This window comes from Engystomops pustulosus, chromosome 1 (assembly GCF_040894005.1).
Source record: "Engystomops pustulosus chromosome 1, aEngPut4.maternal, whole genome shotgun sequence".
In the NCBI taxonomy this organism is placed as follows: Eukaryota; Metazoa; Chordata; class Amphibia; order Anura; family Leptodactylidae; genus Engystomops; species Engystomops pustulosus.
Genome location: NC_092411.1, coordinates 172,453,906 through 172,469,038, shown reverse-complemented (window position 1 = coordinate 172,469,038; position 15,133 = coordinate 172,453,906). Strand labels below are relative to the sequence as shown.

The following is a 15,133-nucleotide window of genomic DNA, read 5'->3' as shown; positions in this document are numbered from 1 at the left end:
GCCATTCTAAGCTGAATGTGCCTGCTCTCGTCAGATCGCAGCAGCAATACAGCTTAAGGCTTGGCAAGTACCAGCATGGGAGACTGGCTGGGAATCCCAAGTTCCGTTGACCTTTTTGAACCTGAAAATTGTGTTAGTTTCTCTATGAGATAGTAAAAGAAGGTTCAAATTGAACAGGTGCTGTCAACGGCCATTCTAAGCTGAATGTGCCTGCTCTCATCAGATCGCAGCAGCAATGCAGCTTAAGGCTTGGCAAGTACCAGCATGGGAGTCTGGCTGGGAATCCCAAGTTCCGTTGACCTTTTTGAACCTGAAAATTGTATTAGTTTCTCTGTCAAAGATGATAAAAGAAGGTTCAAATTGAACAGCTGCTGTCAACGGCCATTCTAAGGTGAATGTGCCTGCTCTCGTCAGATCGCAGCAGCAATGCAGCTTAAGGCTTGGCAAGTACCAGCATGGGAGACTGGCTGGGAATCCCAAGTTCCGTCGACCTTTTTGAACCTTTTTGAAATTGAACAGCTGCTGTCAACGGCCATTCTAAGGTGAATGTGCCTGCTCTCGTCAGATCGCAGCAGCAATGCAGCTTAAGGCTTGGCAAGTACCAGCATGGGAGACTGGTTGGGAATCCCAAGTTCCATTGACCTTTTTGAACCTGAAAATTGTGTTAGTTTCTCTAGGAGATAGTAAAAGAAGGTTCAAATTGAACAGCTGCTGTCAACGCCCATTCTAAGCTGAATGTGCCTGCTCTCGTCAGATCGCAGCAGCAATGCAGCTTAAGGCTTGGCAAGTACCAGCATGGGAGACTGGCTGGGAATCCCAAGTTCCGTTGACCTTTTTGAACCTGAAAATTGTGTTAGTTTCTCTGGCAAAGATGGTAAAAGAAGGTTCAAATTGAACAGTTGCTGTCAACGGCCATTCTAAGCTGAATTTGCCTGCTCTTGTCAGATCGCAGCAGCAATGCAGCTTAAGGCTTGGCAAGTACCAGCATGGGAGACTGGCTGGGAATCCCAAGTTCCGTTGCCCTTTTTGAACCTGAAAATTGAGTTAGTTTCTCTGTCAAAGATGGTAAAAGAAGGTTCAAATTGAACAGCTGCTGTCAACGGCCATTCTAAGCTGAATGTGCCTGCTCTCGTCAGATCGCAGCAGCAATGCAGCTTAAGGCTTGGCAAGTACCAGCATGGGAGACTGGCTGGGAATCCCAAGTTCTGTTGACCTTTTTGAACTGAAAATTGTGTTAGTTTCTCTATGAGATAGTAAAAGAAGGTTCAATTTGAACAGCCGCTGTCAACGGCCATTCTAAGCTGAATGTGCCTGCTCTCGTCAGATCGCAGCAGCAATGCAGCTTAAGGCTTGGCAAGTACCAGAATGGGAGACTGGCTGGGAATCCCAAGTTCCGTTGACCTTTTTGAACCTGAAAATTGTGTTAGTTTCTCTATGAGATAGTAAAAGAAGGTTCAAATTGAACAGCTGCTGTCAACGGCCATTCTAAGCTGAATGTGCCTGCTCTCGTCAGATCGCAGCAGCAATACAGCTTAAGGCTTGGCAAGTACCAGCATGGGAGACTGGCTGGGAATCCCAAGTTCCGTTGACCTTTTTGAACCTGAAAATTGTGTTAGTTTCTCTATGAGATAGTAAAAGAAGGTTCAAATTGAACAGGTGCAGTCAACGGCCATTCTAAGCTGAATGTGCCTGCTCTCATCAGATCGCAGCAGCAATGCAGCTTAAGGCTTGGCAAGTACCAGCATGGGAGTCTGGCTGGGAATCCCAAGTTCCGTTGACCTTTTTGAACCTGAAAATTGTATTAGTTTCTCTGTCAAAGATGATAAAAGAAGGTTCAAATTGAACAGCTGCTGTCAACGGCCATTCTAAGGTGAATGTGCCTGCTCTCGTCAGATCGCAGCAGCAATGCAGCTTAAATCTTGGCAAGTACCAGCATGGGAGACTGGCTGGGAATCCCAAGTTCCGTCGACCTTTTTGAACCTTTTTGAAATTGAACAGCTGCTGTCAACGGCCATTCTAAGGTGAATGTGCCTGCTCTCGTCAGATCGCAGCAGCAATGCAGCTTAAGGCTTGGCAAGTACCAGCATGGGAGACTGGTTGGGAATCCCAAGTTCCATTGACCTTTTTGAACCTGAAAATTATGTTAGTTTCTCTAGGAGATAGTAAAAGAAGGTTCAAATTGAACAGCTGCTGTCAACGGCCATTCTAAGCTGAATGTGCCTGCTCTCGTCAGATCGCAGCAGCAATGCAGCTTAAGGCTTGGCAAGTACCAGCATGGGAGACTGGCTGGGAATCCCAAGTTCCGTTGACCTTTTTGAACCTGAAAATTGTGTTAGTTTCTCTGGCAAAGATGGTAAAAGAAGGTTCAAATTGAACAGTTGCTGTCAACGGCCATTCTAAGCTGAATTTGCCTGCTCTTGTCAGATCGCAGCAGCAATGCAGCTTAAGGCTTGGCAAGTACCAGCATGGGAGACTGGCTGGGAATCCCAAGTTCCGTTGCCCTTTTTGAACCTGAAAATTGAGTTAGTTTCTCTGTCAAAGATGGTAAAAGAAGGTTCAAATTGAACAGCTGCTGTCAACGGCCATTCTAAGCTGAATGTGCCTGCTCTCGTCAGATCGCAGAAGCAATGCAGCTTAAGGCTTGGCAAGTACCAGCATGGGAGACTGGCTGGGAATCCCAAGTTCTGTTGACCTTTTTGAACTGAAAATTGTGTTAGTTTCTCTATGAGATAGTAAAAGAAGGTTCAATTTGAACAGCCGCTGTCAACGGCCATTCTAAGCTGAATGTGCCTGCTCTCGTCAGATCGCAGCAGCAATGCAGCTTAAGGCTTGGCAAGTACCAGAATGGGAGACTGGCTGGGAATCCCAAGTTCCATTGACCTTTTTGAACCTGAAAATTGTGTTAGTTTCTCTATGAGATAGTAAAAGAAGGTTCAAATTGAACAGCTGCTGTCAACGGCCATTCTAAGCTGAATGTGCCTGCTCTCGTCAGATCGCAGCAGCAATACAGCTTAAGGCTTGGCAAGTACCAGCATGGGAGACTGGCTGGGAATCCCAAGTTCCGTTGACCTTTTTGAACCTGAAAATTGTGTTAGTTTCTCTATGAGATAGTAAAAGAAGGTTCAAATTGAACAGGTGCTGTCAACGGCCATTCTAAGCTGAATGTGCCTGCTCTCATCAGATCGCAGCAGCAATGCAGCTTAAGGCTTGGCAAGTACCAGCATGGGAGTCTGGCTGGGAATCCCAAGTTCCGTTGACCTTTTTGAACCTGAAAATTGTATTAGTTTCTCTGTCAAAGATGATAAAAGAAGGTTCAAATTGAACAGCTGCTGTCAACGGCCATTCTAAGGTGAATGTGCCTGCTCTCGTCAGATCGCAGCAGCAATGCAGCTTAAGGCTTGGCAAGTACCAGCATGGGAGACTGGCTGGGAATCCCAAGTTCCGTCGACCTTTTTGAACCTTTTTGAAATTGAACAGCTGCTGTCAACGGCCATTCTAAGGTGAATGTGCCTGCTCTCGTCAGATCGCAGCAGCAATGCAGCTTAAGGCTTGGCAAGTACCAGCATGGGAGACTGGTTGGGAATCCCAAGTTCCGTTGACCTTTTTGAACCTGAAAATTGTGTTAGTTTCTCTGGCAAAGATGGTAAAAGAAGGTTCAAATTGAACAGTTGCTGTCAACGGCCATTCTAAGCTGAATTTGCCTGCTCTTGTCAGATCGCAGCAGCAATGCAGCTTAAGGCTTGGCAAGTACCAGCATGGGAGACTGGCTGGGAATCCCAAGTTCCGTTGCCCTTTTTGAACCTGAAAATTGAGTTAGTTTCTCTGTCAAAGATGGTAAAAGAAGGTTCAAATTGAACAGCTGCTGTCAACGGCCATTCTAAGCTGAATGTGCCTGCTCTCGTCAGATCGCAGCAGCAATGCAGCTTAAGGCTTGGCAAGTACCAGCATGGGAGACTGGCTGGGAATCCCAAGTTCTGTTGACCTTTTTGAACTGAAAATTGTGTTAGTTTCTCTATGAGATAGTAAAAGAAGGTTCAATTTGAACAGCCGCTGTCAACGGCCATTCTAAGCTGAATGTGCCTGCTCTCGTCAGATCGCAGCAGCAATGCAGCTTAAGGCTTGGCAAGTACCAGAATGGGAGACTGGCTGGGAATCCCAAGTTCCGTTGACCTTTTTGAACCTGAAAATTGTGTTAGTTTCTCTATGAGATAGTAAAAGAAGGTTCAAATTGAACAGCTGCTGTCAACGGCCATTCTAAGCTGAATGTGCCTGCTCTCGTCAGATCGCAGCAGCAATACAGCTTAAGGCTTGGCAAGTACCAGCATGGGAGACTGGCTGGGAATCCCAAGTTCCGTTGACCTTTTTGAACCTGAAAATTGTGTTAGTTTCTCTATGAGATAGTAAAAGAAGGTTCAAATTGAACAGGTGCAGTCAACGGCCATTCTAAGCTGAATGTGCCTGCTCTCATCAGATCGCAGCAGCAATGCAGCTTAAGGCTTGGCAAGTACCAGCATGGGAGTCTGGCTGGGAATCCCAAGTTCCGTTGACCTTTTTGAACCTGAAAATTGTATTAGTTTCTCTGTCAAAGATGATAAAAGAAGGTTCAAATTGAACAGCTGCTGTCAACGGCCATTCTAAGGTGAATGTGCCTGCTCTCGTCAGATCGCAGCAGCAATGCAGCTTAAGGCTTGGCAAGTACCAGCATGGGAGACTGGCTGGGAATCCCAAGTTCCGTCGACCTTTTTGAACCTTTTTGAAATTGAACAGCTGCTGTCAACGGCCATTCTAAGGTGAATGTGCCTGCTCTCGTCAGATCGCAGCAGCAATGCAGCTTAAGGCTTGGCAAGTACCAGCATGGGAGACTGGTTGGGAATCCCAAGTTCCATTGACCTTTTTGAACCTGAAAATTATGTTAGTTTCTCTAGGAGATAGTAAAAGAAGGTTCAAATTGAACAGCTGCTGTCAACGGCCATTCTAAGCTGAATGTGCCTGCTCTCGTCAGATCGCAGCAGCAATGCAGCTTAAGGCTTGGCAAGTACCAGCATGGGAGACTGGCTGGGAATCCCAAGTTCCGTTGACCTTTTTGAACCTGAAAATTGTGTTAGTTTCTCTGGCAAAGATGGTAAAAGAAGGTTCAAATTGAACAGTTGCTGTCAACGGCCATTCTAAGCTGAATTTGCCTGCTCTTGTCAGATCGCAGCAGCAATGCAGCTTAAGGCTTGGCAAGTACCAGCATGGGAGACTGGCTGGGAATCCCAAGTTCCGTTGCCCTTTTTGAACCTGAAAATTGAGTTAGTTTCTCTGTCAAAGATGGTAAAAGAAGGTTCAAATTGAACAGCTGCTGTCAACGGCCATTCTAAGCTGAATGTGCCTGCTCTCGTCAGATCGCAGCAGCAATGCAGCTTAAGGCTTGGCAAGTACCAGCATGGGAGACTGGCTGGGAATCCCAAGTTCTGTTGACCTTTTTGAACTGAAAATTGTGTTAGTTTCTCTATGAGATAGTAAAAGAAGGTTCAATTTGAACAGCCGCTGTCAACGGCCATTCTAAGCTGAATGTGCCTGCTCTCGTCAGATCGCAGCAGCAATGCAGCTTAAGGCTTGGCAAGTACCAGAATGGGAGACTGGCTGGGAATCCCAAGTTCCATTGACCTTTTTGAACCTGAAAATTGTGTTAGTTTCTCTGTCAAAGATGGTAAAAGAAGGTTCAAATTGAACAGCTGCTGTCAACGGCCATTCTAAGCTGAATGTGCCTGCTCTCGTCAGATCACAGCAGCAATGCAGCTTAAGGCTTGGCAAGTACCAGCATGGGAGACTGGCTGGGAATCCCAAGTTCTGTTGACCTTTTTGAACTGAAAATTGTGTAAGTTTCTCTATGAGATAGTAAAAGAAGGTTCAAATTGAACAGCTGCTGTCAACGGCCATTCTAAGCTGAATGTGCCTGCTCTCGTCAGATCGCAGCAGCAATGCAGCTTAAGGCTTGGCAAGTACCAGCATGGGAGACTGGCTGGGAATCCCAAGTTCTGTTGACCTTTTTGAACCTGAAAATTGTGTTAGTTTCTCTGTCAAAGATGGTAAAATAAGGTTCAAATTAAACAGCTGCTGTCAACGGCCATTCTAAGCTGAATGTGCCTGCTCTCATCAGATTGCAGCAGCAATGCAGCTTAAGGCTTGGCAAGTACCAGCATGGGAGACTGGCTGGGAATCCCAAGTTCCGTTGCCCTTTTTGAACCTGAAAATTGTATTAGTTTCTCTGTCAAAGATGGTAAAAGAAGGTTCAAATTGAACAGCTGCTGTCAACGGCCATTCTAAGCTGAATGTGCCTGCTCTCGTCAGATCGCAGCAGCAATGCAGCTTAAGGCTTGGCAAGTACCAGCATGGGAGACTGGCTGGGAATCCCAAGTTCCGTTGACCTTTTTGAACCTGAAAATTGTGTTAGTTTCTCTATGAGATAGTAAAAGAAGGTTCAAATTGAACAGCTGCTGTCAACGGCCATTCTAAGCTGAATGTGCCTGCTCTCGTCAGATCGCAGCAGCAATGCAGCTTAAGGCTTGGCAAGTACCAGCATGGGAGACTGGCTGGGAATCCCAAGTTCCGTTGACCTTTTTGAACCTGAAAATTGTGTTAGTTTCTCTATGAGATAGTAAAAGAAGGTTCAAATTGAACAGCTGCTGTCAACGGCCATTCTAAGCTCAATGTGCCTGCTCTCGTCAGATCGCAGCAGCAATGCAGCTTAAGGCTTGGCAAGTACCAGCATGGGAGACTGGCTGGGAATCCCAAGTTCCGTTGACCTTTTTGAACCTGAAAATTGTGTTAGTTTCTCTATGAGATAGTAAAAGAAGGTTCAAATTGAACAGCTGCTGTCAACGGCCATTCTAAGCTGAATGTGCCTGCTCTCGTCAGATCGCAGCAGCAATGCAGCTTAAGGCTTGGCAAGTACCAGCATGGGAGACTGGCTGGGAATCCCAAGTTCCGTTGACCTTTTTGAACCTGAAAATTGTATTAGTTTCTCTATGAGATAGTAAAAGAAGGTTCAAATTGAACAGCTGCTGTCAACGGCCATTCTAAGCTGAATGTGCCTGCTCTCGTCAGATCGCAGCAGCAATGCAGCTTAAGGTTTGGCAAGTACCAGATTGGGAGACTGGCTGGGAATCCCAAGTTCCGTTGACCTTTTTGAACCTGAAAATTGTGTTAGTTTCTCTATGAGATAGTAAAAGAAGGTTCAAATTGAACAGCTGCTGTCAACGGCCATTCTAAGCTCAATGTGCCTGCTCTCATCAGATCGCAGCAGCAATGCAGCTTAAGGCTTGGCAAGTACCAGCATGGGAGTCTGGCTGGGAATCCCAAGTTCCGTTGACCTTTTTGAACCTGAAAATTGTGTTAGTTTCTCTATGAGATAGTAAAAGAAGGTTCAAATTGAACAGCTGCTGTCAACGGCCATTCTAAGCTGAATGTGCCTGCTCTCGTCAGATCGCAGCAGCAATGCAGCTTAAGGCTTGGCAAGTACCAGCATGGGAGTCTGGCTGGGAATCCCAAGTTCCGTTGACCTTTTTGAACCTGAAAATTGTGTTAGTTTCTCTATGAGATAGTAAAAGAAGGTTCAAATTGAACAGCTGCTGTCAACGGCCATTCTAAGCTGAATGTGCCTGCTCTCGTCAGATCGCAGCAGCAATGCAGCTTAAGGCTTGGCAAGTACCAGATTGGGAGACTGGCTGGGAATCCCAAGTTCCGTTGACCTTTTTGAACCTGAAAATTGTGTTAGTTTCTCTATGAGATAGTAAAAGAAGGTTCAAATTGAACAGCTGCTGTCAACGGCCATTCTAAGCTGAATGTGCCTGCTCTTGTCAGATCGCAGCAGCAATGCAGCTTAAGGCTTGGCAAGTACCAGCATGGGAGTCTGGCTGGGAATCCCAAGTTCCGTTGACCTTTTTGAACCTGAAAATTGTATTAGTTTCTCTGTCAAAGATGGTAAAAGAAGGTTCAAATTGAACAGCTGCTGTCAACGGCCATTCTAAGGTGAATGTGCCTGCTCTTGTCAGTTCGCAGCAGCAATGCAGCTTAAGGCTTGGCAAGTACCAGCATGGGAGACTGGCTGGGAATTCCAAGTTCCGTTGACCTTTTTGAACCTGAAAATTGTGTTAGTTTCTCTGGCAAAGATGGTAAAAGAAGGTTCAAATTGAACAGTTGCTGTCAACGGCCATTCTAAGCTGAATTTGCCTGCTCTTGTCAGATCGCAGCAGCAATGCAGCTTAAGGCTTGGCAAGTACCAGCATGGGAGACTGGCTGGGAATCCCAAGTTCCGTTGCCCTTTTTGAACCTGAAAATTGAGTTAGTTTCTCTGTCAAAGATGGTAAAAGAAGGTTCAAATTGAACAGCTGCTGTCAACGGCCATTCTAAGCTGAATGTGCCTGCTCTCGTCAGATCGCAGCAGCAATGCAGCTTAAGGCTTGGCAAGTACCAGCATGGGAGACTGGCTGGGAATCCCAAGTTCTGTTGACCTTTTTGAACTGAAAATTGTGTTAGTTTCTCTATGAGATAGTAAAAGAAGGTTCAATTTGAACAGCCGCTGTCAACGGCCATTCTAAGCTGAATGTGCCTGCTCTCGTCAGATCGCAGCAGCAATGCAGCTTAAGGCTTGGCAAGTACCAGAATGGGAGACTGGCTGGGAATCCCAAGTTCCATTGACCTTTTTGAACCTGAAAATTGTGTTAGTTTCTCTATGAGATAGTAAAAGAAGGTTCAAATTGAACAGCTGCTGTCAACGGCCATTCTAAGCTGAATGTGCCTGCTCTCGTCAGATCGCAGCAGCAATACAGCTTAAGGCTTGGCAAGTACCAGCATGGGAGACTGGCTGGGAATCCCAAGTTCCGTTGACCTTTTTGAACCTGAAAATTGTGTTAGTTTCTCTATGAGATAGTAAAAGAAGGTTCAAATTGAACAGGTGCTGTCAACGGCCATTCTAAGCTGAATGTGCCTGCTCTCATCAGATCGCAGCAGCAATGCAGCTTAAGGCTTGGCAAATACCAGCATGGGAGTCTGGCTGGGAATCCCAAGTTCCGTTGACCTTTTTGAACCTGAAAATTGTATTAGTTTCTCTGTCAAAGATGATAAAAGAAGGTTCAAATTGAACAGCTGCTGTCAACGGCCATTCTAAGGTGAATGTGCCTGCTCTCGTCAGATCGCAGCAGCAATGCAGCTTAAGGCTTGGCAAGTACCAGCATGGGAGACTGGCTGGGAATCCCAAGTTCCGTCGACCTTTTTGAACCTTTTTGAAATTGAACAGCTGCTGTCAACGGCCATTCTAAGGTGAATGTGCCTGCTCTTGTCAGATCGCAGCAGCAATGCAGCTTAAGGCTTGGCAAGTACCAGCATGGGAGACTGGTTGGGAATCCCAAGTTCCATTGACCTTTTTGAACCTGAAAATTGTGTTAGTTTCTCTAGGAGATAGTAAAAGAAGGTTCAAATTGAACAGCTGCTGTCAACGGCCATTCTAAGCTGAATGTGCCTGCTCTCGTCAGATCGCAGCAGCAATGCAGCTTAAGGCTTGGCAAGTACCAGCATGGGAGACTGGCTGGGAATCCCAAGTTCCGTTGACCTTTTTGAACCTGAAAATTGTGTTAGTTTCTCTGGCAAAGATGGTAAAAGAAGGTTCAAATTGAACAGTTGCTATCAACGGCCATTCTAAGCTGAATTTGCCTGCTCTTGTCAGATCGCAGCAGCAATGCAGCTTAAGGCTTGGCAAGTACCAGCATGGGAGACTGGCTGGGAATCCCAAGTTCCGTTGCCCTTTTTGAACCTGAAAATTGAGTTAGTTTCTCTGTCAAAGATGGTAAAAGAAGGTTCAAATTGAACAGCTGCTGTCAACGGCCATTCTAAGCTGAATGTGCCTGCTCTCGTCAGATCGCAGCAGCAATGCAGCTTAAGGCTTGGCAAGTACCAGCATGGGAGACTGGCTGGGAATCCCAAGTTCTGTTGACCTTTTTGAACTGAAAATTGTGTTAGTTTCTCTATAAGATAGTAAAAGAAGGTTCAATTTGAACAGCCGCTGTCAACGGCCATTCTAAGCTGAATGTGCCTGCTCTCGTCAGATCGCAGCAGCAATGCAGCTTAAGGCTTGGCAAGTACCAGCATGGGAGACTGGCTGGGAATCCCAAGTTCCGTTGCCCTTTTTGAACCTGAAAATTGTATTAGTTTCTCTGTCAAAGATGGTAAAAGAAGGTTCAAATTGAACAGCTGCTGTCAACGGCCATTCTAAGCTGAATGTGCCTGCTCTCGTCAGATCGCAGCAGCAATGCAGCTTAAGGCTTGGCAAGTACCAGCATGGGAGACTGGCTGGGAATCCCAAGTTCCGTTGCCCTTTTTGAACCTGAAAATTGAGTTAGTTTCTCTGTCAAAGATGGTAAAAGAAGGTTCAAATTGAACAGCTGCTGTCAACGGCCATTCTAAGCTGAATGTGCCTGCTCTCATCAGATCGCAGCAGCAATGCAGCTTAAGGCTTGGCAAGTACCAGCATGGGAGTCTGGCTGGGAATCCCAAGTTCCGTTGACCTTTTTGAACCTGAAAATTGTGTTAGTTTCTCTATGAGATAGTAAAAGAAGGTTCAAATTGAACAGCTGCTGTCAACGGCCATTCTAAGCTGAATGTGCCTGCTCTCGTCAGATCGCAGCAGCAATGCAGCTTAAGGCTTGGCAAGTACCAGCATGGGAGTCTGGCTGGGAATCCCAAGTTCCGTTGACCTTTTTGAACCTGAAAATTGTGTTAGTTTCTCTATGAGATAGTAAAAGAAGGTTCAAATTGAACAGCTGCTGTCAACGGCCATTCTAAGCTGAATGTGCCTGCTCTCGTCAGATCGCAGCAGCAATGCAGCTTAAGGCTTGGCAAGTACCAGATTGGGAGACTGGCTGGGAATCCCAAGTTCCGTTGACCTTTTTGAACCTGAAAATTGTGTTAGTTTCTCTATGAGATAGTAAAAGAAGGTTCAAATTGAACAGCTGCTGTCAACGGCCATTCTAAGCTGAATGTGCCTGCTCTTGTCAGATCGCAGCAGCAATGCAGCTTAAGGCTTGGCAAGTACCAGCATGGGAGTCTGGCTGGGAATCCCAAGTTCCGTTGACCTTTTTGAACCTGAAAATTGTATTAGTTTCTCTGTCAAAGATGGTAAAAGAAGGTTCAAATTGAACAGCTGCTGTCAACGGCCATTCTAAGGTGAATGTGCCTGCTCTTGTCAGTTCGCAGCAGCAATGCAGCTTAAGGCTTGGCAAGTACCAGCATGGGAGACTGGCTGGGAATTCCAAGTTCCGTTGACCTTTTTGAACCTGAAAATTGTGTTAGTTTCTCTGGCAAAGATGGTAAAAGAAGGTTCAAATTGAACAGTTGCTGTCAACGGCCATTCTAAGCTGAATTTGCCTGCTCTTGTCAGATCGCAGCAGCAATGCAGCTTAAGGCTTGGCAAGTACCAGCATGGGAGACTGGCTGGGAATCCCAAGTTCCGTTGCCCTTTTTGAACCTGAAAATTGAGTTAGTTTCTCTGTCAAAGATGGTAAAAGAAGGTTCAAATTGAACAGCTGCTGTCAACGGCCATTCTAAGCTGAATGTGCCTGCTCTCGTCAGATCGCAGCAGCAATGCAGCTTAAGGCTTGGCAAGTACCAGCATGGGAGACTGGCTGGGAATCCCAAGTTCTGTTGACCTTTTTGAACTGAAAATTGTGTTAGTTTCTCTATGAGATAGTAAAAGAAGGTTCAATTTGAACAGCCGCTGTCAACGGCCATTCTAAGCTGAATGTGCCTGCTCTCGTCAGATCGCAGCAGCAATGCAGCTTAAGGCTTGGCAAGTACCAGAATGGGAGACTGGCTGGGAATCCCAAGTTCCATTGACCTTTTTGAACCTGAAAATTGTGTTAGTTTCTCTATGAGATAGTAAAAGAAGGTTCAAATTGAACAGCTGCTGTCAACGGCCATTCTAAGCTGAATGTGCCTGCTCTCGTCAGATCGCAGCAGCAATACAGCTTAAGGCTTGGCAAGTACCAGCATGGGAGACTGGCTGGGAATCCCAAGTTCCGTTGACCTTTTTGAACCTGAAAATTGTGTTAGTTTCTCTATGAGATAGTAAAAGAAGGTTCAAATTGAACAGGTGCTGTCAACGGCCATTCTAAGCTGAATGTGCCTGCTCTCATCAGATCGCAGCAGCAATGCAGCTTAAGGCTTGGCAAATACCAGCATGGGAGTCTGGCTGGGAATCCCAAGTTCCGTTGACCTTTTTGAACCTGAAAATTGTATTAGTTTCTCTGTCAAAGATGATAAAAGAAGGTTCAAATTGAACAGCTGCTGTCAACGGCCATTCTAAGGTGAATGTGCCTGCTCTCGTCAGATCGCAGCAGCAATGCAGCTTAAGGCTTGGCAAGTACCAGCATGGGAGACTGGCTGGGAATCCCAAGTTCCGTCGACCTTTTTGAACCTTTTTGAAATTGAACAGCTGCTGTCAACGGCCATTCTAAGGTGAATGTGCCTGCTCTCGTCAGATCGCAGCAGCAATGCAGCTTAAGGCTTGGCAAGTACCAGCATGGGAGACTGGTTGGGAATCCCAAGTTCCATTGACCTTTTTGAACCTGAAAATTGTGTTAGTTTCTCTAGGAGATAGTAAAAGAAGGTTCAAATTGAACAGCTGCTGTCAACGGCCATTCTAAGCTGAATGTGCCTGCTCTCGTCAGATCGCAGCAGCAATGCAGCTTAAGGCTTGGCAAGTACCAGCATGGGAGACTGGCTGGGAATCCCAAGTTCCGTTGACCTTTTTGAACCTGAAAATTGTGTTAGTTTCTCTGGCAAAGATGGTAAAAGAAGGTTCAAATTGAACAGTTGCTATCAACGGCCATTCTAAGCTGAATTTGCCTGCTCTTGTCAGATCGCAGCAGCAATGCAGCTTAAGGCTTGGCAAGTACCAGCATGGGAGACTGGCTGGGAATCCCAAGTTCCGTTGCCCTTTTTGAACCTGAAAATTGAGTTAGTTTCTCTGTCAAAGATGGTAAAAGAAGGTTCAAATTGAACAGCTGCTGTCAACGGCCATTCTAAGCTGAATGTGCCTGCTCTCGTCAGATCGCAGCAGCAATGCAGCTTAAGGCTTGGCAAGTACCAGCATGGGAGACTGGCTGGGAATCCCAAGTTCTGTTGACCTTTTTGAACTGAAAATTGTGTTAGTTTCTCTATAAGATAGTAAAAGAAGGTTCAATTTGAACAGCCGCTGTCAACGGCCATTCTAAGCTGAATGTGCCTGCTCTCGTCAGATCGCAGCAGCAATGCAGCTTAAGGCTTGGCAAGTACCAGCATGGGAGACTGGCTGGGAATCCCAAGTTCCGTTGCCCTTTTTGAACCTGAAAATTGTATTAGTTTCTCTGTCAAAGATGGTAAAAGAAGGTTCAAATTGAACAGCTGCTGTCAACGGCCATTCTAAGCTGAATGTGCCTGCTCTCGTCAGATCGCAGCAGCAATGCAGCTTAAGGCTTGGCAAGTACCAGCATGGGAGACTGGCTGGGAATCCCAAGTTCCGTTGCCCTTTTTGAACCTGAAAATTGAGTTAGTTTCTCTGTCAAAGATGGTAAAAGAAGGTTCAAATTGAACAGCTGCTGTCAACGGCCATTCTAAGCTGAATGTGCCTGCTCTCGTCAGATCGCAGCAGCAATGCAACTTAAGGCTTGGCAAGTACCAGCATGGGAGACTGGCTGGGAATCCCAAGTTCTGTTGCCCTTTTTGAACTGAAAATTGTGTTAGTTTCTCTATGAGATAGTAAAAGAAGGTTCAATTTGAACAGCCGCTGTCAACGGCCATTCTAAGCTGAATGTGCCTGCTCTCGTCAGATCACAGCAGCAATGCAGCTTAAGGCTTGGCAAGTACCAGAATGGGAGACTGGCTGGGAATCCCAAGTTCCGTTGACCTTTTTGAACCTGAAAATTGTGTTAGTTTCTCTGTCAAAGATGGTAAAAGAAGGTTCAAATTGAACAGCTGCTGTCAACGGCCATTCTAAGCTGAATGTGCCTGCTCTCGTCAGATCACAGCAGCAATGCAGCTTAAGGCTTGGCAAGTACCAGCATGGGAGACTGGCTGGGAATCCCAAGTTCTGTTGACCTTTTTGAACTGAAAATTGTGTTAGTTTCTCTATGAGATAGTAAAAGAAGGTTCAAATTGAACAGCTGCTGTCAACGGCCATTCTAAGCTGAATGTGCCTGCTCTCGTCAGATCGCAGCAGCAATGCAGCTTAAGGCTTGGCAAGTACCAGCATGGGAGACTGGCTGGGAATCCCAAGTTCTGTTGACCTTTTTGAACCTGAAAATTGTGTTAGTTTCTCTGTCAAAGATGGTAAAATAAGGTTCAAATTAAACAGCTGCTGTCAACGGCCATTCTAAGCTGAATGTGCCTGCTCTCATCAGATTGCAGCAGCAATGCAGCTTAAGGCTTGGCAAATACCAGCATGGGAGACTGGCTGGGAATCCCAAGTTCCGTTGCCCTTTTTGAACCTGAAAATTGTATTAGTTTCTCTGTCAAAGATGGTAAAAGAAGGTTCAAATTGAACAGCTGCTGTCAACGGCCATTCTAAGCTGAATGTGCCTGCTCTCGTCAGATCGCAGCAGCAATGCAGCTTAAGGCTTGGCAAGTACCAGCATGGGAGACTGGCTGGGAATCCCAAGTTCCGTTGACCTTTTTGAACCTGAAAATTGTGTTAGTTTCTCTATGAGATAGTAAAAGAAGGTTCAAATTGAACAGCTGCTGTCAACGGCCATTCTAAGCTGAATGTGCCTGCTCTCGTCAGATCGCAGCAGCAATGCAGCTTAAGGCTTGGCAAGTACCAGCATGGGAGACTGGCTGGGAATCCCAAGTTCCGTTGACCTTTTTGAACCTGAAAATTGTGTTAGTTTCTCTATGAGATAGTAAAAGAAGGTTCAAATTGAACAGCTGCTGTCAACAGCCATTCTAAGCTGAATGTGCCTGCTCTCGTCAGATCGCAGCAGCAATGCAGCTTAAGGCTTGGCAAGTACCAGCATGGGAGACTGGCTGGGAATCCCAAGTTCCGTTGACCTTTTTGAACCTTAAAATTGTGTTAGTTTCTCTATGAGATAGTAAAAGAAGGTTCAAATTGAACAGCTGCTGT

The 15,133-nt window shown here is 45.9% G+C and overlaps 5 pseudogenes; all 5 read left to right on the top strand.

The window, feature by feature from the left end:
* Positions 1 to 373: 373 nt before the first annotated feature.
* Positions 374 to 492, top strand: LOC140112788 (5S ribosomal RNA; annotated as a pseudogene).
* A 2,839-nt stretch (positions 493 to 3,331) lies between these two features.
* LOC140112787 (5S ribosomal RNA) lies at positions 3,332 to 3,450 on the top strand (annotated as a pseudogene).
* A 1,171-nt stretch (positions 3,451 to 4,621) lies between these two features.
* LOC140112786 (5S ribosomal RNA) lies at positions 4,622 to 4,740 on the top strand (annotated as a pseudogene).
* A 4,394-nt stretch (positions 4,741 to 9,134) lies between these two features.
* On the top strand, positions 9,135 to 9,253 carry LOC140112784 (5S ribosomal RNA; annotated as a pseudogene).
* Positions 9,254 to 12,323: 3,070 nt separating this feature from the next.
* On the top strand, positions 12,324 to 12,442 carry LOC140112783 (5S ribosomal RNA; annotated as a pseudogene).
* Positions 12,443 to 15,133: the final 2,691 nt, after the last annotated feature.